General features: G+C 42.1%; 1 pseudogene across 1 annotated transcript; it reads left to right on the top strand.

The window, feature by feature from the left end:
- The first annotated feature begins 3,423 nt into the window (after window positions 1-3,423).
- Window positions 3,424-23,982, top strand: LOC143634682 (putative inactive receptor kinase At2g26730; annotated as a pseudogene). The gene is made up of 3 exons (XR_013153902.1): window positions 3,424-5,059; window positions 7,218-8,097; window positions 21,829-23,982. The product of XR_013153902.1 is annotated as a putative inactive receptor kinase At2g26730 (transcript).
- Window positions 23,983-26,516: the final 2,534 nt, after the last annotated feature.

Raw genomic sequence — 26,516 nt, 5'->3', positions numbered from 1 at the left:
TTAAGATTTCATCGTTACCGCTTACTCAAAATGATTTATATATTTTAATAAGTTTGATTTTTTTTTTAACTTACATAGAACCAAAATAATTAATATTTATAACTAAAAGAATAGTTGATTTCTCTATAATTATTATAATTTCAAATAAAAGGATCCAATTACAATAAAGATGCAGGTAAGCGGGCAACAAGCTGCACCGCCACCCCCCTTTTGAATGGCAAAACCGATCCTACTGAAAATAAAATTATCGTTCTTTGGCGTCGTTGAGTTACTTGCTAGCTTTTGTCGATTTTTGTTTGGTTCATAAATGCTATGAAAAGTATTATTTGCTATATTTTTTGTTTGGTTCATAAAAAATAAAATAGTTGATTGTTTGGTTCATAAAGAAAAATGCTATGAAAAGTATTATTTGCTAGCTTTTGTCGATTTTTGTCGCTTTTGTTTGATTTAAGACACAAATTAAAAAAAGGAGTAGAATGAATGGTTGAAAAGACGATTAACATTGGAGAAGATAAATGTGAAAAACTTACCACTTAAAAGATAATAGTTCCACTATAAGCTTTTCAAGTATGTATAACAATGACCTCATTGGAATGCTGTCATCAAAATTCATTGTTATGTAAGATTAATTTAGAGGTTTAAGTATGTGTAACACGAGTAGGACTCTTTAACATATAAAGGAATGAGTCCAACCCGACTCAATCTCGAGTTTCAAAGTGTAATTACAGACTGAGTTTAAGCTTTAAAAATATAGTTCAAAAAGATTCGAGCATATATATATGAGCCTTGTGTGACGTGCCAAATGTTTGAAAATTGCATCTACTCGTTTTGTGATGAATCACTTGGGTCACTTGCTACTCCTACATCTCGTCATGAGAGCCTCAACGATTAAGGAAAGTTGTTCAACTTCGGAAGTACTTGCATTTCGTTTAAAAAAGTAAACGGATATGAAAACATGGAAACTCAAAATGGGAAATCGGTGTATTATTGCGGCTTAATTCACATAATATATGTGCAATTAAGTGCGCAACCGAGCGACATGTGTAGAAGTTGGTGGTACTCCAGGATATATCAAGTGCAGGGGCGGACCCACATAGTGTGGATCGGGGTCCCGGGACACCAATGTTTTTTAAAAATTTATTAGAAGCGGTATATTAAATTTTTTGAGGACCCCATAAGATTTAATACTTGGAACCCATACTATTAATGTTGATGTGGTCTGGTGGAAAGTCCCTTGTTTTATCTTTGAAAGGTCATGGGTTCAAGTCTTACAAGGCTCAGTTTTTGGTTTTTTGTGTTAATTTTTAGTGTTAATCAATCATTTGATTGCTAATGTTGCAATGATAACTTTGGAAACATTCAAACACCTCTAAAATACATATCATTGTTTTCAACTTTATGCATGGTTTTCTTTAGAAACATTCAAACACTTTAAAATATCAGTTTTATTCACTACTTTAAGTTAATGGTTTCAACACATGCTTATGAAAGGATGGATCTAGGTTCTATCTCAAAAATGTTTAAGAAAGGGAAAACAAAGTGTTTATGTGTCAACCCGACCCATTTTGACCCGTTCAGGTAGTGATGATTGAAAATAAAGTTTTATTATGATATTGTTTTTTATTATGTTCTTCGCCTCGACCCGACCTGAACAACGACCGACCCGAAAAATTTGAACACCGAAAATATGGGACCCCATTGGCAAAAAATCCTGGGTCCGCCACTGATCAAGTGTGTTTCGAAATATGTTGCTTAAACAATGTTATAAAAAAAAGAAATAAATCAAATCATTGTCATTATTCCCAAACGTTTTCAAATTGGTACGTACGTATATTTTGAATGCATTATTGAATAATAATTAAAAAAAAAAAATCAAAGGGTGTCCATTTTAGAGACATCTTTATGTGTGGTATAGCTTTCAAGTGTTATTTTCCACAATTAAAGTTTCATGGGGTGGCCCGGGTGATAGGATGATGTCATGAAAACATTGATTTTAATGCAAACGAGCCAAGTTGCTCACGAGCTACTCGAGATCGACTCGTTAAAAAACTCGATCGAACCGAGCTTAATCGAGCCTGAGCCTGAGCTCGAGCCTAAAAGTAAGCTCGTTTAATAAACGAGCCCGAGCTCGAGCCGGCTCACGAGCCTAAACGAGCCTGTTATTTATATAATTTTTAAAAAGTATATATTTAATAATTATTAATTTATATATAAAATAATTATAATTATATAACAAATAATTGATAAATTGTAAACGAGCTGAGCCCGAGCTCTTTGTAAGTTAAACGAGCCCGAGCTCTTTATAAGTTAAACAAGCCGAGCTTAGGCTCTGCTCATTTGCACCCCTAGTTTTCTATATAAATTAATAAGTTATACCCCACAAAATTATCATTCATCTGCATTATCAGGTCATACTCATGTTACAGGTTTTGATGGAAATTAGTAGCAGCTTTAAGGAAGAAGATGATTCATGTGCTTCCGGTACTATTTTTCGTTACCATCTGTAAATGATCATCCCTATTATATGCAAGTTTTGAAACCAAAATCCAGTCCAAAGCTCTATCCGCATTACTTTTAGTCGTTATGGGTTACAAGTTACAACTCAACATGAGATGATATATTATCTTAAAATCTTGGATGAACTCTTCAATAGATTCAACATTAATGAAATTACGAAGAATTCGTTGACGGTTTACTTAAAGTCTATATACCAAGCAGATCTAGCAAACCAATACACTGCACCATGATGGCTAACTTATTGCCTTATTTAGCAACCATGGACAACAATGAATTGTTGTCAAACATCACAGCTTTGGGTATTTTTGTAATCACCTTGGTTGTAAATTACGTTTGCATTCAAATTCACACAGGCGTTGAAAATGTCCAAACTACTTAGGGTGCGTTCGCTTCACGGACTTTTTTTAAAGGATTTGGAATTGGAATAAGAATTGGAATGGAATGGAGTGGAATGAATTGTTTGAGAATCCATATCATGTGTTTGGTTGGTTAATATGTATTGGAATTGGAATCTTCTTCATTCTTGGGTTTTTTTTGTAAGAACGAGGGCAAAGACGGAAACGTTTTAGTTTTTTTACATTTTTCGTTTTTGATTTATATTTTGAGTTATGATTTTTTTATTAATTTTTTTGAATTTATTTTGGAGGGGTTTTTATTGTTAATAAGAAAATCCTTAACAATCCGTTCAAATAGGTGGGATTTTAAAATCCCATGAAATGTGGGATTTGATGGTATTTAGTTTCCATTCCCATTCTTTCATTTAATGAAACGAACATATCAATTCATGAGATTTAAAATCTCATTCCTTATAATTTCTTACAAATCCTTGAAACGAACAGGCCCTAAGTATATTGTTCCTAAATATGATGTTACATCATTGGGCGCAAGTAAACATCGCAGTACAATACTAGCTAACATTTATGTGGCTTTGTTACTTGTATCGTTGATAGTACATGTATGTTCATCTTTAGCGATTCTAAAATCCAAACAGATTATAGAATCGAAATACCAACAACGGCATGAAACAGCTTTAAAAGACATTCAACCATCATGACAGTTTGCTTTCGTACCACGTCTGCTTCTGGGGTAATATGTGTTTTAACCACTATCTAACACATCTTACGATATCCTGGACGATTAATTCTATTTTGGAGAAGGATTGTAACTCGGATTATAGTTGGTCCATGATAGTGATCCTCATAGTACAATTTATCGGAGTCGTAGTTGGCACAATTGCACCGGTTTCTAGATATTTTGCAACCATAAGCTTTAAAGTGTCCTCCGAAATCATTTCAAAACATTTTAAGGTCTTTAAAGTAGAAAGCTACTGGATACATAATTTGAGCTTAAGATAAAACAATTTTGATGTCACAACGCCAACCCTTCCTTCCAACAATTTTGCATTGCATTCATATCTCATAATGGCATGCGATTCCACTTTTCCTATCCGTATATGTGCTCCCAAAACGAAACGCATCATCCGTTCCATTAACATCATTTTGTGCCCTTTTAACCCAATCTTATCTTTCGAATAGCTCCACTATAACATCCCAACAATGACCTCCTTGGAATGTACTTAGTCATCAAAATTCATTGATATGTTGATTAATCTAGTGGTTTAAGTATGTGTAACACGAGTATGACTCTTTAACATATAAAGGAATGAGTCTAACCCGACTCAGTCTCGAATTTCAAAGTGTAATTACAAACTGAGTTTAAGCTTTAAAAATATAGTCCAAAAAGAGTCGAGCATATATGAGCCTTGTGTGGTGTGCCAAATGTTTGAAAATCGCATCTACACGATTTGTGATGAATCGCTTGGGTCACTTGCTGCTCCTACATGTCGTCATGAGAGCCTCAACGATTAAGGAAAGTCATGCAACATAAAATTGTTGTGTCAAAGTCCTAGCGGCAAACGATTTTAAAAAATATATATAAAAATTGATCAATAAAAACCCAACGAGGACGCAGCTGTGAGTCCACCAAACAACTGGGCAGACCACCGGAGACATTTTGTTAATAAAATTGCCAAATCGACGATATTATGTCAGGTGGCGTAATCTGATAGACTAAAATTCCCGTCAAGTTAATAATTAAAAATCGTCGAGTTGTCAGGATTTAACGTGGTTAGCTTTGGCAAAACATTAATGGACAGGCTAGGCCTTTTCCCTATATAAGTATCCCCCTTTAAACCTTAGTACTCACTATCTTATCAAACAACATCCACCTCATGTCTTTGGTAGCCTTTTTCCTATTTTCACTTCTTATTGTTCTCCCACTACAAAACGAGTGTAGTGATCATGTGAAACTCGAACCCGAACCCGAACCTGAACCCAAAACAAAACCTGATAATATGCTAATTGCCGAAGAGAGGAAAGCGCTCATCGACTTCTTCCATAATGTTCCCAACAACACTACTTGGAACACTTCCGAACCCGCTTGCTCTTGGAAAGGCGTTACTTGTGACAACAACAGCCAAACTGTCTTCTACCTTCAGTTACCCGGGAGGAGCCTCGTCGGAAGCTGTAAGGCCCCGTTACCGGTAGCCCTACTTTCGTGTTGGATTTACTCATAAACGCAGTTCTAAATATCAGAGTTAATTAAAACATTCGTGGAATATAAAAGCTTTCATAAAACTTTTCATAACAAAACACGTCTTGTCTTAAAACATCATTTTGTCCTTCAAAATAAACGAAACATTAAACTTAAACGTCTTGAGTCTTCCGATGCCAGCCTCTTGTTCAGTGCCACGTGTCTCCTCAAGCGAGCTGCCTCATCCTACTCACCTGCGTGCATACTAAAAGTCAGCTACGCTGAGTGAGTTCTAGTTAATCATACACTATACAATACACATAAACTTATATTCTTTCATTCATACTTTCATACTTTCTTTTGTATTAACTTACTTTCATATCTTACGTTATAAAGAGCATTACGCCCTACATTCCTCGAGTATTATTAGGGCTTGGTACCCTCCTTCCTCGAGTATTATTAGGGCTCGGTACCCTCCTTCCTCGAGTATTATTAGGGCTCGGTACCCTCTTTCCTCGAGTATTATTAGGGCTCGGTACCCTCTTTCCTCGAATATTAGTAGGGTTCGGTTCCCTAGTTCTCGAATATTAGTAGGTTCGATTCCCTCTTCGTTACCATACAACCATACATCATACCTCGAGTATTATTAGGGCTCGGTACCCTCTTTTCTCGAATATTAGTAGGGTTTGGTTCCCTAGTTCTCGAATATTAGTAGGGTTCGATTCCCTCTTCGTTACCATACAACCATACATCATACCTCGAGTATTATTAGGGCTCGGTACCCTTTTCGTAACCATACAACCATACAACCATCATTTCCTTCTTTTATTAACTTTATGACGTTCATACACATAAGCATACATATCATACTTACCTTATACATAGCGTTACAACCTGACAGTACGTGCAATATCCGAAAATCGTTCACGTACCATCAAGCAATCATTCATACATTTCACATTATCCACATAAGACATACACTTATCTCTTAGGATAAGCGTATTAACAAACATATTGAGTATGCACACAGCCCCGAAAACATAACACATAAATGGGGCTAGAAACTCACCTGAACACGGTTACGTTCACCGTTAATCGTAATCCCTTTCTTCAGTTGTGCACGGCTGACTGTATAACAAGTATACGTATCAATTAACTATCACTACTCATATCATCTTTCTAGTCTTAACTACTACCCACAACGAACGGGGTCCGGGGGCAGCGCCCCTGGCAGCGGGGTCTAGGGGCGGCAGCCCCTAGCAGGGTCCAAGGGGCAGAGCCCCTGGCTGGGGTCGAGCTGTCTTAACTGTCTTAACACATTTTCCATTAGGTTTTTAAGTTATTTTCTAAGCGAACTTAACTTTAGGCAAAGTTGAACCTTAAGCGAACTTAGCTTTAGGCGAAGTTATCAGTTAGGCGAACTTGGCCTTAGGCGAAGTTATCAATTAGGCGAACTCGGCCTTAGGCGAAGTTATCAATTAGGCGAACTCGGCCTTAGGCGAAGTTACCAGTTAGGCGAACTTGGCCGTAGGCGAAGTTAGGCCTTGAAGGCGAAGTTAAGCTTTGAAGACGAAGTTAAGCTTTTGCAGGCGAAGTTGCCCAGTTCGCAGGCGAAGTTGCCCAGTTCAGCTACGGGTTTGGTTTTTATCAAGCATTTTGGCGATTTTAATACCCTTGTTATGGTTCGACATCACCCACTACGTTCCCTAACCGTTTTCGGTCGTATATATATCCCGTATATACTATAAAGCTTGGACCTTTAAGTAAAAACGTTCAATACTACGTAAACTTTAAAGGTCAAGAACATACCTTTAGCGCTCGTTCGATCTTGGTTAGCTTGTTTATGCACTCCAGATCTCGTGTAATAAGATCTAATACCAACTAACGTTTACTCTCTCTCGGGTCTTGCTCGTTTATGGTGTGTGTGTGTGTTTGGAGTGTGTAGAGATTATGATGGAAATGAAATGAGGGTTTATGGTTTTAGGTTGGTTTAGGGGATATTTATATCCCTTAAAGCCCATGGACCTAAGGCCCATTCTCATTTAACCCATCTCAATTAATCTAAATCCATGATCCGTTCTTTACTCGATATTAATTAATTAATAACGCGAAATCACTAAACGTAACTTTCTTTATTCAACATTATAAATTTTAGGATGTTACAGAAGCATACCACTCAAACGATTGGAAGTTTAACTAACCTTCGGGGGTTATCCTTTCGCGCTAACTGCCTCTCAGGTGAGCTCCCTACGGATTTCACCAACCTCACTTCCCTTACCCACCTTTCACTAAATAATAACAACTTTTCGGGCACCATCCCTTCAGGTGTCTCCAACTTCCCCGATCTTATTCGCCTCGACTTAAGTGACAACAATTTCACTGGCCAGCTCCCGTGCATAAATGCAAAGAAGTTAAGCATATTTAACGTGTCGTTTAATAAACTAAATAGTTCAATTCCACGTTCGCTTTCTAAGTTTCCAAAAAATTTATTCTCCAAAAATGTTTTCCTTTGCGGTTCTCCTTCTAAAAATGTATGCATTAGTTCGTATCCACCCTTGTGTCATATTGATCATGAACCATTGAAAAACCCTAAAAAGACACCTGAAATAATAGGTATTTCGGTTGGGTCTGGTCTGCTGGTATTGATTCTCGTATGCTTTGCACGGAACAAGATACACCAGCAGACCAAACAACCTCCAAAACCTATAATATTATACAAGGAGAGAAACAACATTGTGGTGTTGAATGAGGGGATTTACCGTCTTGATTTGGATGACTTGTTGATTGCGTCCGCGGTAGTTCTTGGAGAAGGGAGTGTTGGGAGGTCGTACAAACAGGTACTCGAGGGGAAGAACACAACGGTGGTCGTGAAAAGATTGATCATAGATGTCATGGTGACCGCAAACGAATTCAGGACAACAATGGAGAGTTTGGGGAAGATGAAGAACGAAAATGTGGTTCCATTGAGAGCTTATTATTATTCAAAACATGAGAAATGGCTTGTTTATGATTACATGCCTGATGGTAGTCTATATGATCGACTTCATGGTAATTTCTTCGTCTTTTGGTCTTTTATTTATCACTGAATTTAGAATAAGTTAGTACTGTAGAGTTTTCCTTAAAGTATTTGAAGAAACACTAAGTGAACCCTGGACAGATTATAGATAATCTGGGGGTTAAGTAATGTTTCCCACGGATGAGATCTAGCTGAGAAGGCTGTTCTTCAGGAGACCTGCAAAACAAACACCGTAAGCTCGTCACTGAGAATGGGGGGGGGGGGGTTCCTCCTTGTGACCACCCTCCGGCGTGAGAATCAGACTAGATTGCTCTGAATATAAGTGTATATTAAGAGATTGCTAGATAACTGGATAGCAGATGATCTTACCATTCCAAGATGTTGGAGTATTTATAGCCGAAGGTAGGTTTCCTAGAAGGTACAGCCGGCTGAATAGTATTCCTGTTCTACCAACAGTGGATTATGCACAGGCCATACTGGTTGGTGGATAGGTTACGGCCAACAGTAACAAAGTCGGCTGCACTATTCCACCAACTGTAGATTATGCACGTCCCACCTACTGTGGATTATACGCAGGCCATGCTGGTTGGTGAGTAGGTTACGGCCAACAGTAACACTATTCCACCAACTGTAGGCTGCGCACGCCCCGCAGTAAGGGTTGGTGAGTAGGCAGCGGCTAATAGTGAAAACAGTACTAGAGGGTGCTCCTCGTACTGTTGTCGGTGAGCTGTCACCCTATGATTGGCTCATGGGCTGTTCTGGTCAGATTGTCTGTCCTATCCATACCTTGGTAGGTTACAGAAGATCTTTCAGAATCATAGACTGGCTCATTTTGGCGGGATTGTTCCCGCCTTGCTCATTCCTTCATGTGACTACTGAAGTATCTATTGTCTTGTGCGTGTAGCCCTGCTGTCTGCGGGTAGCCTTCCCTGATGGTTTGTATCCGCAACTGCGGGAACAGGCGGGGTACTTCACCATTGGGAGGCTTTCCCTGCGTGTACAGCTTGCGTACTGCGCGTAAGGTTCTCTGAGCATGGTGGGTCCTGCGGGAGCAGATGGCCTTTGCGCAGACGTCCCTGTTCAAGGTGAGTCTTGCGGGACCAACTGGGCTCTGCTGGGACCTACCTCTTCAAGTCCCCCCAGTCCAATGTTCTTCTCATGAATGTTTAATAAGGTGAGGTGAACTTTTGGACTTTAAGTAAGGGGTTTTGAAAAGGGTTTTTAGTTTTAAGGTTCTCCGTGGGGATTCTTCCCGCGGGTTTCCTAATGTCACTTGCAAAAATTCCCGATTTTTTTTGCTTGATCTTTGGGTATGATGCGGGTAGGTATGTAACCTTCTCGCAAGTCAGGAGCGTTGAGTCTCACTTGTGTGGATTCTCCTTGAGGTTTTAGTGGTTTTGAACATAGTGATCAATTATGTTTAAACCACCAATTCCATCCTGGAGCCTCAAACAATGTAGTTCTCGACGTTCCCGCTATGCGGGGATGTTATTTCCGTTTCCGCAAGCATTGCCCAGAAGATCCTTCTTGGTTTCAATTCCCTGCGGAGCGCTAGGTATGTGAAGGGTTTTGCCTTAACACTGTACCCGCGCTCGTCTTACGGTTACTTTACTTTCAAGGTATCCCTGGCGTCAATTCCCTGCGGGTGCTAGGTATGTGAAGGGTTTTGCCTTAACACTGTACCCGCACCCGTCTTATAGTTACTTTGTTGCCGGGGTATTCTTGGCTTCAATTTCCTGCGGGTGCTAGGTATGTGAAGGGTTTTGCCTTAACACTGTACCCGCATCCGTCTTATGGTTACTTGGTTGCCAAGGTAAGGGGTATTTTCCCGCTTACTTTTGAATCTTTTTGAATTTTGAATTTTGAAATTCGAAAGGTTGGTGAGGATAAGAACAGTCCAAACATCTGAAACGTCGTGCGACGGTTTCTTCTGACTGTGTCAGGACGTGCAGGAAGTTATGGTGACGTGACAGTACATGGTCATTCCAGACGCTTTTTCAGGCGCGTGGGCGCGATTTTTCGGGCGCGTGGCCGCGAAATTTCTGGCACGCGTCCTTTTTACAGCTGTTGCCAGCTTGCTTTTTGCCACGCGTCATAGTTTCATTGCACCCTCGATTTCTCTCTCCTCCGCATTAAATTCACCGCATTAATTGCGATTAGTATATAAAGGGGGAGAGGGTCCTTTTTAATTCACACCTTCACCCTTCTCTTCTTCTTAGCGATTTCCGGCAAATACTCCCCTTTTCAGGCAAGCATTTTCCTGAAATCGCTCTTTCTGCAAGATGTCTTCACATGATCTCGAGTCTACCACCGATGACAGGAGTACTGCTGGTGAGTGCCAGTGTGCTCTGCCCGGCGATCAGTACCGGTATGTTGTTAGGAAGTTCATGCTCGATCCTTTCGAGCCTGAGTTTCCTGAACCCCATCAGACCGTGTACGATGCCCCCAGAGGCAAGATCGGGGTTTATGCAGCATTCTTTGTCTATGGGAATCTTAGGTTCCCATTGACAAAGTTTGTTTACCGTGTCCTTGAGAGGCACGGTGTTCATCTGACCGAGTTGCACCCCATGGCGATCGCCAAGATTCGCCATTTCGAGTGGGTGTGCCGGATTCTGGGCATTGAGCCCTATGTGGACCGCCTGATGACCTTCTATACTTGGAGGTGCATCCAGGGGTGGTACACCCTGACAACCCGGATCAAAGGTTTGAAGATTTGCGCGACCGAGCGCAGTCTCCGATCGTGGAAGCGGGAGTTCTACATTTCTGCCCGCGCCATCCCCATTGCCATGAAGTTTAAAAATGGCCAAGCAATTCCGAGCCACCACGCCACCAACTACCAGGAGGCGGAATGGTTTGCAAAGATATCCCGGGTCCAATCTCCGGTTTACCGGTTTGCGGAGTCCGGGATGGTGATGCTGGGGATGAGCCGGGTATGGAAGGATGCGTCTCAGGTTCCCATCCTTCTCGAATACGGTTTGAACTCTACTCCTTATGGTATGTCTTGTCTTTCTTCCTGATATGAGTTTGTCTTCTAACTGTTTCTTTTCTTTCAGAGGGGAACAATTTGGAGTCGCTCCTGTACCCGCGGGAAGCTGACGATCCTGTGCGGGTGGGTACTCGTGCTCTTGACGAGAACGAGTTGCCCATCCTGGAGCAAACAGCGGATCGGTTTGTGGAGGTCTATCCGCTGGGCCACGAGATCCTGAGCCACCGGCGGCCAGGTAAGGCGTTATTCTCTCCTCCACCCCTCAGTGCTGTACCCGCTGCTGGAATTCCTTACATCCTGTCTTCTTCTGAGGAATCCGCAGATGGTCCTCCGTTAGTGCGGAAGAAGAGGGCTGCCGGCGGGAAAGGGAAGGAGAAGGCGGCCTCCACAGCCGATCCAGTGCTCCTATCTGACACTGAGTCAGATAGTGAAGAGGTGGCGGGGAACCCCGGTGGTGAGAAGACCACTGTTCCGGAGGCTACGACTGTTACCTCCGGAGAACCAATGACGACGACGGTGACCGGCATCAAGAGACCGGCTCCATCGGGTTCGTCCCCGCCCGTTCGTACGTTCAAGCTCAAGAAAACCCGTAAGTACAACTCTCTTAGCTTTTATCTTCGTAGTTTAATCTTCAAGTCTTTTTAACACTTTTCTTCTTTACGCAGGTGTGGATGTTGGCGCATTCCAGGGTGAGGGGCCGAGTACTACCTCTCCGCCAATGACGGTAGGCTTGGTCAGCCTACCTGAGGCGTCGACCCAGGCGCCTGCGCCTGCTTCCGCTGGTTCAGTTGCTCATTCTGAGCCGACTGTTCCAGCCGAGATGACGTCACCGCCGGCTGTGAGTGCGATTTTTACAGCATCCTTCACAGAGCCGGCGGTTACTTTTGCCGCGGATTCTGCGGCAGCGACCGCGGCGGCGACCACGGCGGCTGCTACCATGCCCCCGGCAACGACGGCCGGTCCCTCAGGTACGTGTGGGGCTTCTCGCATCTTTCCGCCACCTTCCCATCTGCCTGACCTCTTAGATGGATTTCCATTGGGTTCAGGTGATGGGTTCGGTGGCTATCGGCCTGTAATTGACCCTACAGGTGCGTAGGGTTCCTTTGGCCCTTTTTCACTTATATATTTTATCATCTTTTCCTAACTGCTTTTTGTTTTCTGCAGTTTCGGATTCCAATGAAGTGTATGTTCCGCAATGGAACATACGCCGAGGAACAACCCTTCGTACCCCTGTGGAGTGCGTGGAATGGGCTCGCCACGCTGCTCCCCATGGTGCGTTGGGGGAAGCCATGGCTAGCTACCAGGAGGGTAGGCTAACCAACGAGCTTCGAGTTCTCCAAGCCCGGATGCAGCCGCGCGTCGAGCTGCTTTGTCGTGAAAACGACAAGTTGAAAGCAGCTCGCGCCAAGGAAGTATCCCAAGCGCGGGCTCTTCGGGAGGAGAACCAAAAGCTGTCCGCAGCTGCTGCGGAGAAGGAGAAGGCCTTCAAGGCCCTCGAGGTTGAGGTTCAAGCGCGACTCGAGGCCCGCTCCAAGGCTGCCCAAGCTGTTAACGAACAGCTTCGGCTGGCTAAGGAGACTGCGAGGAACGCAACCGAGAGGGCCACCAAGGCTGAAGCCGTTGCTGAGCCTTTGCGTGTGGAGAATGAGGAGCTCAAGGCCAAATTAGAGGCTCTCCAACGTGCTCATGATGCCTTGGCGATGGAAGATGCCAAGAAGCTCCAGGAGATCTTGGACCAGAGGGGCGTGCTTGACCATACCGAGCGGAAGCTTAAGGGCGTCGAAGAGGCTGCCGCAAAGGAAGTTCTACTTGCCAATCTTAATAAAAGCGAAGCCGAACGCGCCTGCACCCAAGCTCAAGCCGCCCTTAAAGAAGCTCTGGTTGCCAAGGAATGGCTTCTTCGAGAAGCGTTGTCTCAGGTATGTCTATCTTCATGTCTTCACGCGCTTTTCTTTGTAGATAGGGTGCTGACACTTGTATATTTTCTTATGTAGGTTGTGCATCGGGTCTTCTCAGAGACATCCTACGACGATGCAATGAGCGCAGCCCTCAACGCTTCTCACGAGGATGGGGAACGGGTCGGCTTCCTGCTTGGTCTAGGGTTTGTTGAGAAAGGCGTCCCGCCATCCAACTTCCCTTTGTACAATGTAGATACCGAAGCCATATATGACCAAGCAGTAAATCAATACGCCGCCTTCCCGCATCCGGTGGTGGAGAAGGTGAATGAAATTGCTGCTGCTGATGACGGGCTACCTATCCTTAAGGCTTACCTTGAACAGCTACGCTCTACTGACGGCGCTGGTCCAAGTGGAAGTGGCCCTGAAGCCTGATCCTGAAGATCCCTTCCCGCTACTAGGATAGATTTAGTTTGTATAGATTTACTTTCTTGTAGGCGGGTAGTTACCCGGCCATTCTTGTAACGAATATTTATGAAATGTAAATCTTTGCGCGGCTAAGACCGCTTGATTCATTGGATTCCTTGCTTTATAAACGTTATGACTTACATAAGTTTAAATTAGCAATTTTCCAAGTGTTTAGAATAAGTTAACCTTTGAACGTGGTAGATAGGTGTGAAGTTTTGCTTCCTCTTCCGTGATTGTGCGGGTAGGACCGTCACTTGCACGTAGTAGGATAGCTAAACTTTACCATCTGACCTGCGTGTAGGTTTACCTTATTTGAGGATAAGTTAACCTTTGAACGTGGTAGATAATAGGTGTGAAGTTTTGCTTCCTCTTTCGTGATTGTGCGGGTATGACCGTCACTTGCACTTAGTAGGATGGCTAAACTTTACCCATATCTGACCTGCGTGTAGGTTTTCCTCACCTTTTTTATTTTTTTTTTATTTTTTTTTTTTAGGATAACCTTTGAACGTGGTAGATGATAGGTTGAAGTTTTGCTTCCTTGTTCGTGATTGTGCGGGTAAGACCGTCATTTGCACTTACAAAGATGGCTAAACTTTACTTACATCATACCTGCGTGTAGGTTTCCCTTATTTTTAACGTTGTGTTTATGCGGGTTTTGCCGCCTTCCACACGTAACGACTTACTTCTCCCCGTTTATGCGGTAAATACCGGCACCAGTGGGAAGTTCATAAGTATAAAGGTAAACACATTATGAAAGGAGAATCATTTCCATTAGAAGTGGCTCTAGGCCTTTTCTTTACAAATTTTGGAATTGATCTACATATAACATTTGCGTAATTGAGCTCCATTCCATGTTCTTGGGATGGGAGTGCCATCGAGCCTTTCGAGCCGGTATGCGCCCTTTCCCAGGACTTCTTTGATAATGTATGGCCCTTCCCAGACCGGGGCCAGCTTTCCCGGGCGCTCTTGGTTTGAAGCCTCGTTGTTACGCAGTATGTAGTCTCCTATCTTGAAGTTGCAGAGTTTTACCCGCGTGTTGTAGTACTTTTGCATTTGTCGTTTGTAGTTCTCTTCACGCACTGCGGCTAAGTCTCTGCGTTCCTCGGTTAGCATAAGATCCAACCGTCTTTCCGCATCATTGTCTTCTGGCTGAATCAAGACCCTTGGCGAGAGTAGACCAATTTCGACCGGGACCATGGCTTCAGTGCCATAAGTGAGGCTGAACGGGGTTTCTCCCGTACTGGCCTTCTTCAGCGTTCTGTTTGCCCAAAGGACGTGCGGAAGCTCGTCCACCCAGCCGGATCTGTGTTCCGATAGCCTCTTCTTGATGCCTTCGACGATGCTCTTATTTGCTCTTTCCACCTCACCATTACCTTGCGGGTGTGCCACTGAGGTAAAGGTGTGGGTGATTTGAAGTTCTTTTAGCCACTGTTGTAGCTTCTTGTCAGCAAAGTTGGTGCCGTTATCGCTCACCAAATTCTGTGGAAGTCCAAAACGACAAATAATAAATTCCCAAATAAATTTTTTGATATGTTTCGCAGTTGTTTGGGCTAAAGGTTTTGCTTCTATCCACTTGGTGAAGTAGTCGATGGCTACCACTAGGAACTGAACATTTCCTGCTGCTGTAGGAAATGGGCCTGTCACATCGATGGCCCACTTCTGAAATGGCCATGAAGAAGTGACTGGAACAAGTTCATTCCTCGGGCGGTGCGTGTTGGGTGCGTAAAGCTGGCAAGACCTGCATTTTCTGATGTATGCCAGTGCATCCGTATGCATCCCCGGCCAAAAGTATCCCGCGTTGTTTAGATTGGCTACAACAGCGCGAGGACCTGCGTGTACTCCACAGATGCCTTCGTGTACTTCCCTTAGGAGGTAGTCAGCATCTTGGTTGTCCACGCATCTCAAGAGTGGGCCAAGAAAGTTACGTCTGTAAAGGATGTCGTTGACGAGCTGATAATTCAGTGCTTTACAGCGTAGTTTTCTTGCCTGTGTTTTTGACTCTGGTAGTGTTCCTGCTGCAAGGTAATTTATTATTGGTGTCATCCACGTTTCTGTACCGGTTTGGATGACACAAATTTCCTTGTGCGGGACTGATGGTGCTTCGAGGAGTTCAATGCGGATGTCCTTTCCCAAGTGGGTGAAGGCTAGTGATGCAAGCTTGCTTAACGCATCCGCAGATTTGTTTTCGCTGCGCTTGACGTGTATGACTTTACAATCACTAAAATCACGCATAAGGGTTTTTGCCTGGGCGAGGTACAGGGCCATTGTGTCGTTCACAGCCGTGTACGTCCCATTTATTTGGTTGGCCACCAGCATGGAATCCACGTGGGCTTCCAAGTTTTTCACTCCCATCTTACGCGCAATTCTTAAACCGGCCAAGAATGCTTCATATTCGGCTTCGTTATTCGTACTTGGAAAATCCAACCGAATAGCGTAAGTATATTCTTGGCCTGCTGGGTTGGTTAATTTTAACCCTGCGCCTGAACCCTCGTTACTGGCTGCTCCATCAGTGTAGAGTCGCCAGACATCATTGATGTCCTGTGCTAGGGAGGGTTGAGCCTCCTCCTGGCACTCTTTCTCCCGCGAAGCGGGGACTTCTGCAATAAAATCGGCCAGGACCTGGCCCTTTATGGCTGGTCTTGGCTTGTACTTAATTGCATATTCTCCCAATTCAATTGCCCATTTGGCTAGACGTCCCGATAATTCGGGTTTGCCTAGAACGTTTGAGAGTTTGAAGTTGGTGAGAATGGTGATTGGGTGTCCCTGGAAATATCGTCTTAACCTGCGTGAAGCGTGTATGAGTGCTAAGACCAATTTTTCGAGGGTAGAGTACCGGGTTTCTACGTCTGTTAGTACACGGCTAACATAATAGATTGGCATCTGGATGCCTTTTCGTTCTATTAGCAGGACTGCCCCGGTTGCTCTATCTGTTGCGGAAAGGTATAGGATTAACTCTTCTCCCGCTTGTGGTGCTGTAAGTGTTGGGAGTTCGATCAGGCGTGACCGAATCTCCTGAAAAGCTGCTTCCGCTTCTGGTGTCCAGCGGAAGTGCGTTTTCTTTAAGCAGTTTCTCAATGTTGACACGAAAGGAAACGACTTATCTGCATGGTTTGCCAAAAAGCGATTAAGTGCGACTAGTCGTCCATTCAGTGTCTGAGCCTGTTTGATGGTGGTAGGTGATTCCATTTTAATAATGGCTTCGACCTTTTCAGGGTTCGCTCTGAAGCCATCTTTAGTAACAATGACTCCCAAGAACTTCCCTTCTTCCATCCCAAATGAACACTTGCTCGGGTTGAGCTTCATGTTTATCTTTCTGAGCGTGTTGAAAGTTTCTTCAATGTCTTTTAACATCGCTTCTGGCTCGGGGCTTTTGATGACCAAATCATCCATATAGACTTCTAAGTTTCTCCCGATTTGGGCATGAAACTCTTTGTCCATCAGTCGTTGGTACGTGGACCCTGCATTCTTAAGTCCGAATGGCATCATTTTATAACAAAATGTACCATCGGGCGTCCGAAATGCGGTTTTGTCCTGATCATCTACGGCCATGTGGATTTGATGGTACCCCTTATACGCATCCAAGAAGCATTTAAGGCGAAATGGTACCAACGAATCAACCTTAAGATCAATTTCTGGTAACGGATAACAATCTTTGGGGCATGCTTTGTTCAAATCTTTGAAATCTATGCACATGCGCCATTGTTTGTCATTCTTCGGTACCATTACGGGATTTGCAACCCATGTTTGATATCTGCTAACGCGTACGATGCATGCGGCAAGGAGTTCCTTGACTTGGGTTCTACACGCGTTAGTTTGTTCAGGCCCCATTACTCTGCGCTTTTGTACGACTGGCGTAACAGCCGGATCGCACTTGAGCTTATGCTCCGCCTTACTTCGGGGTACACCAGTCATGTCAGCTGGTGCCCACGCAAAGATGTCAGCATTTTTCTGCAGTAAGCGTTTGAGTAGGGTGCGGGTGGGATCAACGATTGTTGGTCCAATGGTAACGGCCTGGTCGGGGTATTTGCCATTGAAGGCCCATTTTTCCGGTTCGGTGATGGTTGGTTTAGCCTTTTTCGGTTTGGGTTTAGATGAGACAGATGCGATGCATACCTGGGGAATGCCAGTGATCATCGCTACACCCTCAGCTGTTGGCCATCCCATCATGCCGTGGACTGAAGATACCACGGCGTTGAATCTTGCCATCCCGTCTCTTCCGAATAGGATGTCGTACGTGTGGTGTGGCTTTTTCATCACGACAAAATCCACGTCTTCTGTGCGTGAATGATTCCCATCAGTAAGAGTAACGGGGAAAGATAGGATACCCAGGGGGGTTTCTGTACTGCCGTCAAACCCTTCCATTGAAGCGTAGACCGTTTCCAAGCGTTCTTTGTCTTCATCATCCAGCTTATCAAAGAACTGCCTGTACATCACTGTCGACGAAGCGCCGTTGTCAGCAAGAGTGCGGGAAGTGATGTAATGCCCCAGCTGGCTTCTGATGACGATGGGGCCTTCTTTGCTGGGGCCTCCTGGCACTCGCGGGAAGCGCACCTCAGCTTCCTTCCACGCGCATGGTTCTGTCACTCGTCTTTTTCTTCCTCTGACCTTGCCATGAACCATGTTGATGCTGATGTCGACGGGCTTTCGTCCGTTACCTCTGTACCGGTTGTCATTCCTTCCTCCCTTCCTGATTGATGCCACGAGATGTGCAAGTCTTCCATCCTTGACAAATGTCTCAATAATATCCTTCAAGGATGTGCACTCTTCAGTACCATGACCCTTTGTCCCGTGGAAATCACAGGATTTGCTTTGATCCGCATTAGGTTTCTGCCGGATCAATGGGGCTTTTGGCCATGGCAATTTTTCCGTGGCAAATATCTCTGTGACGCTCTTCGTGAGTGGCGTCCACCGGTGTTTTCGGTTTGAAGGGTGTGTGTTGTCCCTTCCGCCAACAAGAGGGCGAGAGCTGGATGAGGTGTCAAAGTTTACCCTTGACTGCCAAATACCTAGTCTCCTCTTTTTGTTCTGCCGGGCGATCCGGACATTGTTTTCTCTTGTCCTCTGCGTGTAGAGGTGTGTACTCTGGGGAAGATCCCTTCCCAGTTGCTTTGCCGTCTCGGCAAAGCGCTTTGCCGCCGTCATGATGGCATCCCATGTTGATGGCATGCCATCCTTACCCGTCAATGTGAGGATAAGTTCTGGGTATTCGGCGCCTTGGATGAAGGCGGCGCGAACCAGATCCTCACTTATGTTGCCGAGACTTAGCTTTTTGGAGTTGAAGCGAGTGATGAAGTCTAGTAAAGATTCATCCTCCTCTCTCACGCAGTTGAGGATCGTCCACTGCTCTTCAGTGTACTTCCTCTGTTGGCTGAAGTGCTGGCTGAACTTGTTCTGAAAGTCCGCCCAGTCATATATGTGGTGGATCGGTAAACGATCGAACCATGCCCTGGCCGCTCCGACCAGAGTCATCTGGAACATGTAGCACCACGTGGGTTCCGTCCAGTTGCTGACGGTAGCCCCCGCAATGAACCTGTTCAAATGGTCGTCTGGGTCGGATAGACCATCATAAGTGCCAATGTTGGACATTTGTTTGGCACTTCTCGGGGCGATTGCTTCCGCAATGTCCCTTGCGAATTTTGACTTTCCTGCATTTGTAGCAGTTGGTCTAAAGGTTTTGGAGAAGTCACGCGGGTTTCTCTCCGCGATTGGTTTAAAAGCTTCCCCAAAATTCCTTTTTGGTTGGACATCCGTTTCCTTATTCTTCCCTTTCGCCTTATGGCGAGGGTTTGCGTCGGTATCGGACTCCAACTCGTCGTCTGAGTACTCGCAGTCACTGCTCATATTGAGGTGTTGGCGAGTACTGGCGAATTCGTCAGCCTGTTGAACTGAACGCAAGCGTTCATCCAATTCGGCTTGGAATTCTCTTTGCCGTGCTTCGGCCCACGCCTTCACTTGATCTAGTGTTTGGCGAGGGACCTTCGTTCGTTTTTCCAGCTGGGTATCGGTGAACCCCAGTGGAATATTTACTGCACTTGCCCCGGCTTGGGTAGTCGGGGTAGTGTTCGTAAGGATTGTATAACCGCCGGTGTTCCCCCCAGTTGCTGGGGTTGTTACCGGGGTTTCTTGGTCGGTTACTGGCCTTTGGACCGGAGTAACGTTAACCATTTCTTCAGAAATTGTGAAAAAACTAAAATAGTTCTAGCTTTTATGCACGGATGGCGCCAATGAAGAAACACTAAGTGAACCCTGGACAGATTATAGATAATCTGGGGGTTAAGTAATGTTTCCCACGGATGAGATCTAGCTGAGAAGGCTGTTCTTCAGGAGACCTGCAAAACAAACACCGTAAGCTCGTCACTGAGAAGGGGGGGGGGTTCCTCCTTGTGGTACCCTCCGGCGTGAGAATCAGACTAGATTGCTCTGAATATAAGTGTATATTAAGAGATTGCTAGATAACTGGATAGCAGATGATCTTACCATTCCAAGATGTTGGAGTATTTATAGCCGAAGGTAGGTTTCCTAGAAGGTACAGCCGGCTGAATAGTATTCCTGTTCTACCAACAGTGGATTATGCACAGGCCATACTGGTTGGTGGATAGGTTACGGCCAACAGTAACAAAGTCGGCTGCACTATTCCACCAACTGTAGATTATGCACGTCCCACCTACTGTGGATTATACGCAGGCCATGCTGGTTGGTGAGTAGGTTACGGCCAACAGTAACACTATTCCACCAACTGTAGGCTGCGCACGCCCCGCAGTAAGGGTTGGTGAGTAGGCAGCGGCTAATAGTGAAAACAGTACTAGAGGGTGCTCCTCGTACTGTTGTCGGTGAGCTGTCACCCTATGATTGGCTCATGGGCTGTTCTGGTCAGATTGTCTGTCCTATCCATACCTTGGTAGGTTACAGAAGATCTTTCAGAATCATAGACTGGCTCATTTTGGCGGGATTGTTCCCGCCTTGCTCATTCCTTCATGTGACTACTGAAGTATCTATTGTCTTGTGCGTGTAGCCCTGCTGTCTACGGGTAGCCTTCCCTGATGGTTTGTATCCGCAACTGCGGGAACAGGCGGGGTACTTCACCATTGGGAGGCTTTCCCTGCGTGTACAGCTTGCGTACTGCGCGTAAGGTTCTCTGAGCATGGTGGGTCCTGCGGGAGCAGATGGCCTTTGCGCAGACGTCCCTGTTCAAGGTGAGTCTTGCGGGACCAACTGGGCTCTGCTGGGACCTACCTCTTCAGTATTCCAAAAAGAGAAAAAAAAAATCTAAACATTCTCATAAAATATTGTCAAATCCTCCATTTCTGTAAAGAGAATTATATGCTAAAGTTTTAATGTGACAAATTGTTTAGAAAAAGACCTTGGCTGCAAAAGTTTCAATACAAAAATACATATATGTTAAAAGGGATGATTTGTGTTTAACGATAAAATAATTACCCTTTTTTAGGATTCATTAATCCATTTTAACATATACATCATTAATCCCTTTTATTATTTTATCGTTAAACATAAGGTCATCCCTGAAATTTCGAATGACTCATACGAATACAAAAAATTGGTTGAATTATATAATTTTAAAAAAACCTATGAAGAACTGTACCTTTCTATAGTTAATGACTAGGTTTATGTGTTGAAAAGTTAAGGTTAACCGTTAACGATGCATTTCTTCGTTTGAAACTTGAAGCAGGCTGAAATTGAATTGTTTTAACCGCAAAGATAGGATTTGATTATAGGTCTTTTGAAGCACCCGTGAATAAAGACCCCCCCCCCCCCCACAATGTCAAAATACCATAAGTTTGGGGTATAATAAGTGCTCAAAATGTATCCATTTGGACGTATTGATTTTTTTTAACAGTGTTTAAAACTATCTCTTATATCATAGTGAAACTTTCTGAGAGGGGATATACTGTCCATACTGATTTTAACGCTTTAAATCTGACTCGTCCTAAAACACCAAGGAAACCTACCACTATAAGAAAATCTCATTGAGTCAGGTTTTGAACCTAAGACTATTAAGACCACAAGTCTTAACCATCGTTCTCATGTCCTTAGCGCATAAAGACAGTTGCTGGAAATATTGATGCATACCCTCTTTGACTCTTTCATTATCATCTCTCTTTTTATTTTGAACTAATAATTAAATCATGGTGTTACAATAATTGACGTTGGGGGCATAATAATTGCTCTAAATGATTTCATTTTTGCATGTGGTCGATCATTTGTTGCCACAATCTTTTGGAATGTGTTGTCTTTATTATGTTTCTATTTTTCTTTATACCAACTTTTATCATATGATCACGTTCTATAAATAAAATGCACGAATTGTTATTTACTTATTTATATTATAACTCATGTTATGTAGTACTTCTACTATTGCATCATTGCGTTTAGCTTCTACATGCACAATTTTGTAGGAAGTACTTCTTTGGGACAAACACACATCGATTGGGACCATCGTATGAGAATTGCCCTAAGTGCCGCTAGGGGACTTAAATACCTACATGAAGCCGGACAACTTCACGGCAACATCAAATCCTCAAACATCCTCCTCCGATTATAAGAAACCAACACCGAAGCTTCCTTGTCTGACTATGGTCTCAACAAGCTTTTTGACGAGTCAAGTTCCATAGAGTATCAAGTGAACACGGGTTATTGGGCCCCAGAAGATCCTAAGGACCGCAAAGTTACATTCCAATCTGATGTGTATAGTTTTGGGGTTTTGTTATTGGAGCTTTTAACGGGCAAAATCCAAAGCAAGAGTCATTTTCTAAGTTGGTTCAATCGGTTATATCCGAGGAATTGGAGGCTGGGGTTTTTGATTTGAAATTAAGGAGGGGGGATAATATTGAGGAGATGAAGCAATTGTTGCGAATTGCAAAGAATTGTGTGTCGAAAGATCGAGATCAACAACGAACAATGGAAGAAGTGGTTAGCATGATGGTTGAAATGTGGCCGAGAGTGTCTTCGTGTGACCACTCGAAGGGGTATGATGATACGCCTTCAACAGATACCCAAGATACACTGAGTACGAGTACCTTCACACCATAAACCCTTGTGCTCTTGTGTGATATTCATTTTTTTCTTTCAAGATTCTATGGGACTAAAATTGTGTGTGATTTTTATGGGTTGTTTTAAGTTTTTATGGAGTCGATTGTAAATGGCCGGGCTTCATTCTAGGGGTGTTCTTCGGGTTATTTATTCGGGTTTCGGATTTTTCGGGTCGGGTTGTTCGGGTCGGGTTTCGAGTTTAACAAGTTAATAAAAGTTCATCATTTACAAGATCATAAATAAAACCATAATTTGAGCATTCATAAAATCATAATCAAGTCAGAGCGTAGTAGGAGTGCTTCACGGATTTGTGTGATGCTATTAATGTGATGTGCGGCTGTGGATTGAGGAATGGAGAAGAAGAACCACCGATCAATACATAATTACATATGACCAATAGAGATTTCGGGTTTTTTCAATTAAATTGTGAATGGAATGAATATTGCATGCCATAACTAATTATTGATGATATGTATGCATGCAACAACCAAGACTTGAAAGCATGAGACATTTGGTGACCCTAGGCTTATAACACATTGAACCTAGCTATATGGGTTATTCGGGTTGTTCGGGTCAACCCGATATTGGATATTACAACCCAAATACCGACCCGCTTGTTTGTTCTCGGGTTCGGGTTAGAAGTTTAATTGGGTCGGGTTATTTGGATATCGGGTTGCTGGGTGGGGTTTGGTATTCTGGTACGGTTAAAAAACACACCCATGCTCCATTCTTCAGATACATGACATCTATACAATTGTTGTATAAATCTACATTACTCATATAGATGTTAGATATTGTCTTGTGGTTAGACGACTCATATAGGCGTATACAAATTGTACAGGTCACTATATAAGTCGTGTAAGTTTATATAACTTGTTCTTTATAGTTTGTCAAAATTTATAACTTTTAATAGTTTAGTATATAGCTATGCGAGTTGTCTCTTTTATAAACTTTTAAATAATGAACGGCTTGGTTGCTGTTGGTAATTTTTAATAATAAACAACAAAAAAAGAAACAAATAATATAAACAAACAACCAAAATAAGCACATCAAGAAAACACAAAAGTATGCATCTACCAATAACACTGGTTCTCATGATCTAGAGGTCGTTGTGACTTACTCTGGATACTGTCGTGACACTAAGAGTGGAGGAACTTCGAAACCCGCAAGACGCTCTCGGTAAGCCTATCACATAATATACCGTGTCTGGATGTCTTGTTGGTAATTCCGGACCGCAGGGCCGAACCAACCTTTTCAGAGGCCTAAAGCAGTCTCTGAATTTGAGGCCTTTTTACTACCAAATAAGTTTGATATAACGAGTGGATCAGCCAGGTCGGGTGACGTATCATAACGGGTTCAGGAATAGACTTGAGTCATTAACAAAGATCATGTACTTAGTCAATTAGCAACATCAAAACAAGAAATTCGGACTTAACATCATCACATAGTTTTGCATAAAAGGGCACGATTAATGAATATATATTGATCCATAAAAAGACCAAAATATCACATTTTACTGACCATCTATGGCCGAGTGTATTTCATGTATTTAAAATTTTAAATAGTTTATTGTTGGAAAAATTTATTAGTGAAAATGGGTTTTTCACTAACTTGGACATGAATAATATATTTATATATGTGTTGTATAAATATTGATTTGAGTGTCCAAAATGGAACGTAGATAAATGAATATCAATGCTCGAAGTTGTATGGTTGGAATAACCAAAGAAGAGAAAATTGGATTTATCTTTGACATCGTGTCCCACGTAGGAGCGCATGAGTGTCGCGCCTGCATAATGACTGTTGCGAACAGTTGTTTGGACCTGGTTATATAGTTTGTTTCAACTCATGTCATGAATAAATATGATGGTTTTGATTCACCACTTAAATCTAATTAAAAGTATTTAACCATGTTAATTACAATAATTAATTTCAAGTTTATTACAAGATTAATTATCTTGTTTATGACTAAATTAATTTTATTGTTTATGACATATTAATTTTGGTTGAGTATTTCTCATTTTGTGTAAGTATATAATGAACTTGTTGGCTCATGTTGTAATACACTAAAAACATATTTTTGAGTCACTTACACACACTCATGACAAAATTTAGAGAGGAACACTCTCTATACTTATGTCAAACAACTTCAACAAATTTTTTCTACATCTTGATAAACACCAATATAGCCAGTGACTTCCTCGGGTTCGTGGCCATCTCCGGCAGTACACATACTGTTTCGGTTGTTGTACCCTGGGAAACAGACGCGCTTGAAAGTAGGCACGGAATCTGTTTTAAGGGCCTCTTGTCTAACACCATCCTCAACCAAAACCGTTACCCAATTTCAATAAACAAATTATTGTTTTGAAGAAACATTTGTTGAAGACTCAAGTGATGAAGACTTGTGACATGAATGCTAGAAGAAAGCTTATGGAAGCACTCCTAGTAAGATATGGATTGAATCATTTCGGTATATAAATTTGAATTTTATATTCTTTTTATGTACTTTTGTTAACGGTATTGTACTAAGTGAATTTCCCACGATTAACGAGATTATCGTTATTGTATTTTTATTATTATCTTAACTAAAAGTGAACCACTTTTCCTACAATCTTAAAACAAACTTTCGTGAAGATTGACGGGTCAATCTTAAAACCTATTGATAAGGATTTTTGGTTCACGAAAGTTTAAAATGTTAATTGGATGTTTTCTATAAAATCTTATAAATATTTGGGGAAATAATGTGATTAGTACAAAAGATATCGGATTTATTTATATTGGAGTACAATATTAAATCCGAATACCGTTACAAATCGTATGGTTCGATTCAACCTTTAGAGTCTTTAAAACGATTTGTTATCGTTTTATATCTAACAGTTGTGTTAGAAAAGACTTCTAGCAATCCGTTTGAGTTAAAATGTTTTATGAGTCCAGTAAACCTAGTATGAATTTGTTGCATTTTTTTTATTATATGCTAGCAAACATATGTCATAAAATAATATAAGAGTTTTGACAATTTCTTCTCATGAATTAATATGGGAGTTTGTTATTAAACTTGACATTAAACATGTCATTAATAAAATGGCGGTTTTATTTTGACTCATAAAATCCATGTTGATTTTGTTTAGTACAAAACTTAATATGGAAAATAAGTTTCAAGTGGGTGATTGATGAGATGAACAAAAGTGCTCATTTTGTTGCATATATATTTGTGTGAAGAGAATCACAATATATTGAAACGATTTGAAAAACCGTTGGGTTTTTAATTTAAAATGATTTTTATAATCATTCTTCATCTAACGAGCGCGTTAGAATATATATTATTTAGCGTAATAATTCTGGTCTTATTGGGTTTGAAATGTTTATATTTTCTAATGAGCGTATTAGAAAAGGTTGGTTTAGAAAAACCATATGTATTTATAAACATACAAGGTGGGATGCGAGGTACGGTTTGTTGTTTGCGAAGTAGGTATTTCGCAGTGTGCGAACAAGTTAAAAAAAGATTATTTGACGAATTGATGGTTTATACCTTCTAATGAGCGTGTTAGAAATGGTGTTATTTGTATAAACTACTAAGCTTTATAACGGTTTTTACCGTTTATTTCTAAGGAGCATCTTAGAACCGCTTTAAATCTTATAAATTAATGAGCTTTATAAACAAGTCTATTCTTTTATTTTCTAAGGAGTGTCTTAGAAGTGGTTTATAAGAATCGTAAGTTTTAAAAACGATGTAAAATTGGTTATTTCTAACAAGAATTTAGGAATGGCTTATGTTAATAAGAACCAACATTTTATCGTTTAGTAAACATTTTTTTCTAATGAGCGTATTAGAATCGTTTTATCTTATAAACCATCTACTTCAACGATGTGCAATCGTGTATTTTTCTAACGAGCGTGTTAGAATCGGTTTAGTGTGATAAAACTATATTTTGGTGAACAAACGATTTGTAATCGTTTTAATTTTCTAACGAGCGGGCTAGATAATGTTTTATTTAATAAACATATATTGGAGTTTATGGTCTTGATTGGTTATCAAAACATAAAACACATAAAG

The sequence above is a fragment of the Bidens hawaiensis genome, unplaced genomic scaffold (genome assembly GCF_021521415.1).
Source record: "Bidens hawaiensis isolate Kalapana, Puna unplaced genomic scaffold, B.hawaiensis_p1.1 tig00007139_1, whole genome shotgun sequence".
Taxonomy (NCBI): Eukaryota; Viridiplantae; Streptophyta; class Magnoliopsida; order Asterales; family Asteraceae; genus Bidens; species Bidens hawaiensis.
The sequence above is the reverse complement of the archived record's forward strand: the minus strand, read 5'-3'. Positions and strand labels throughout refer to the sequence as shown.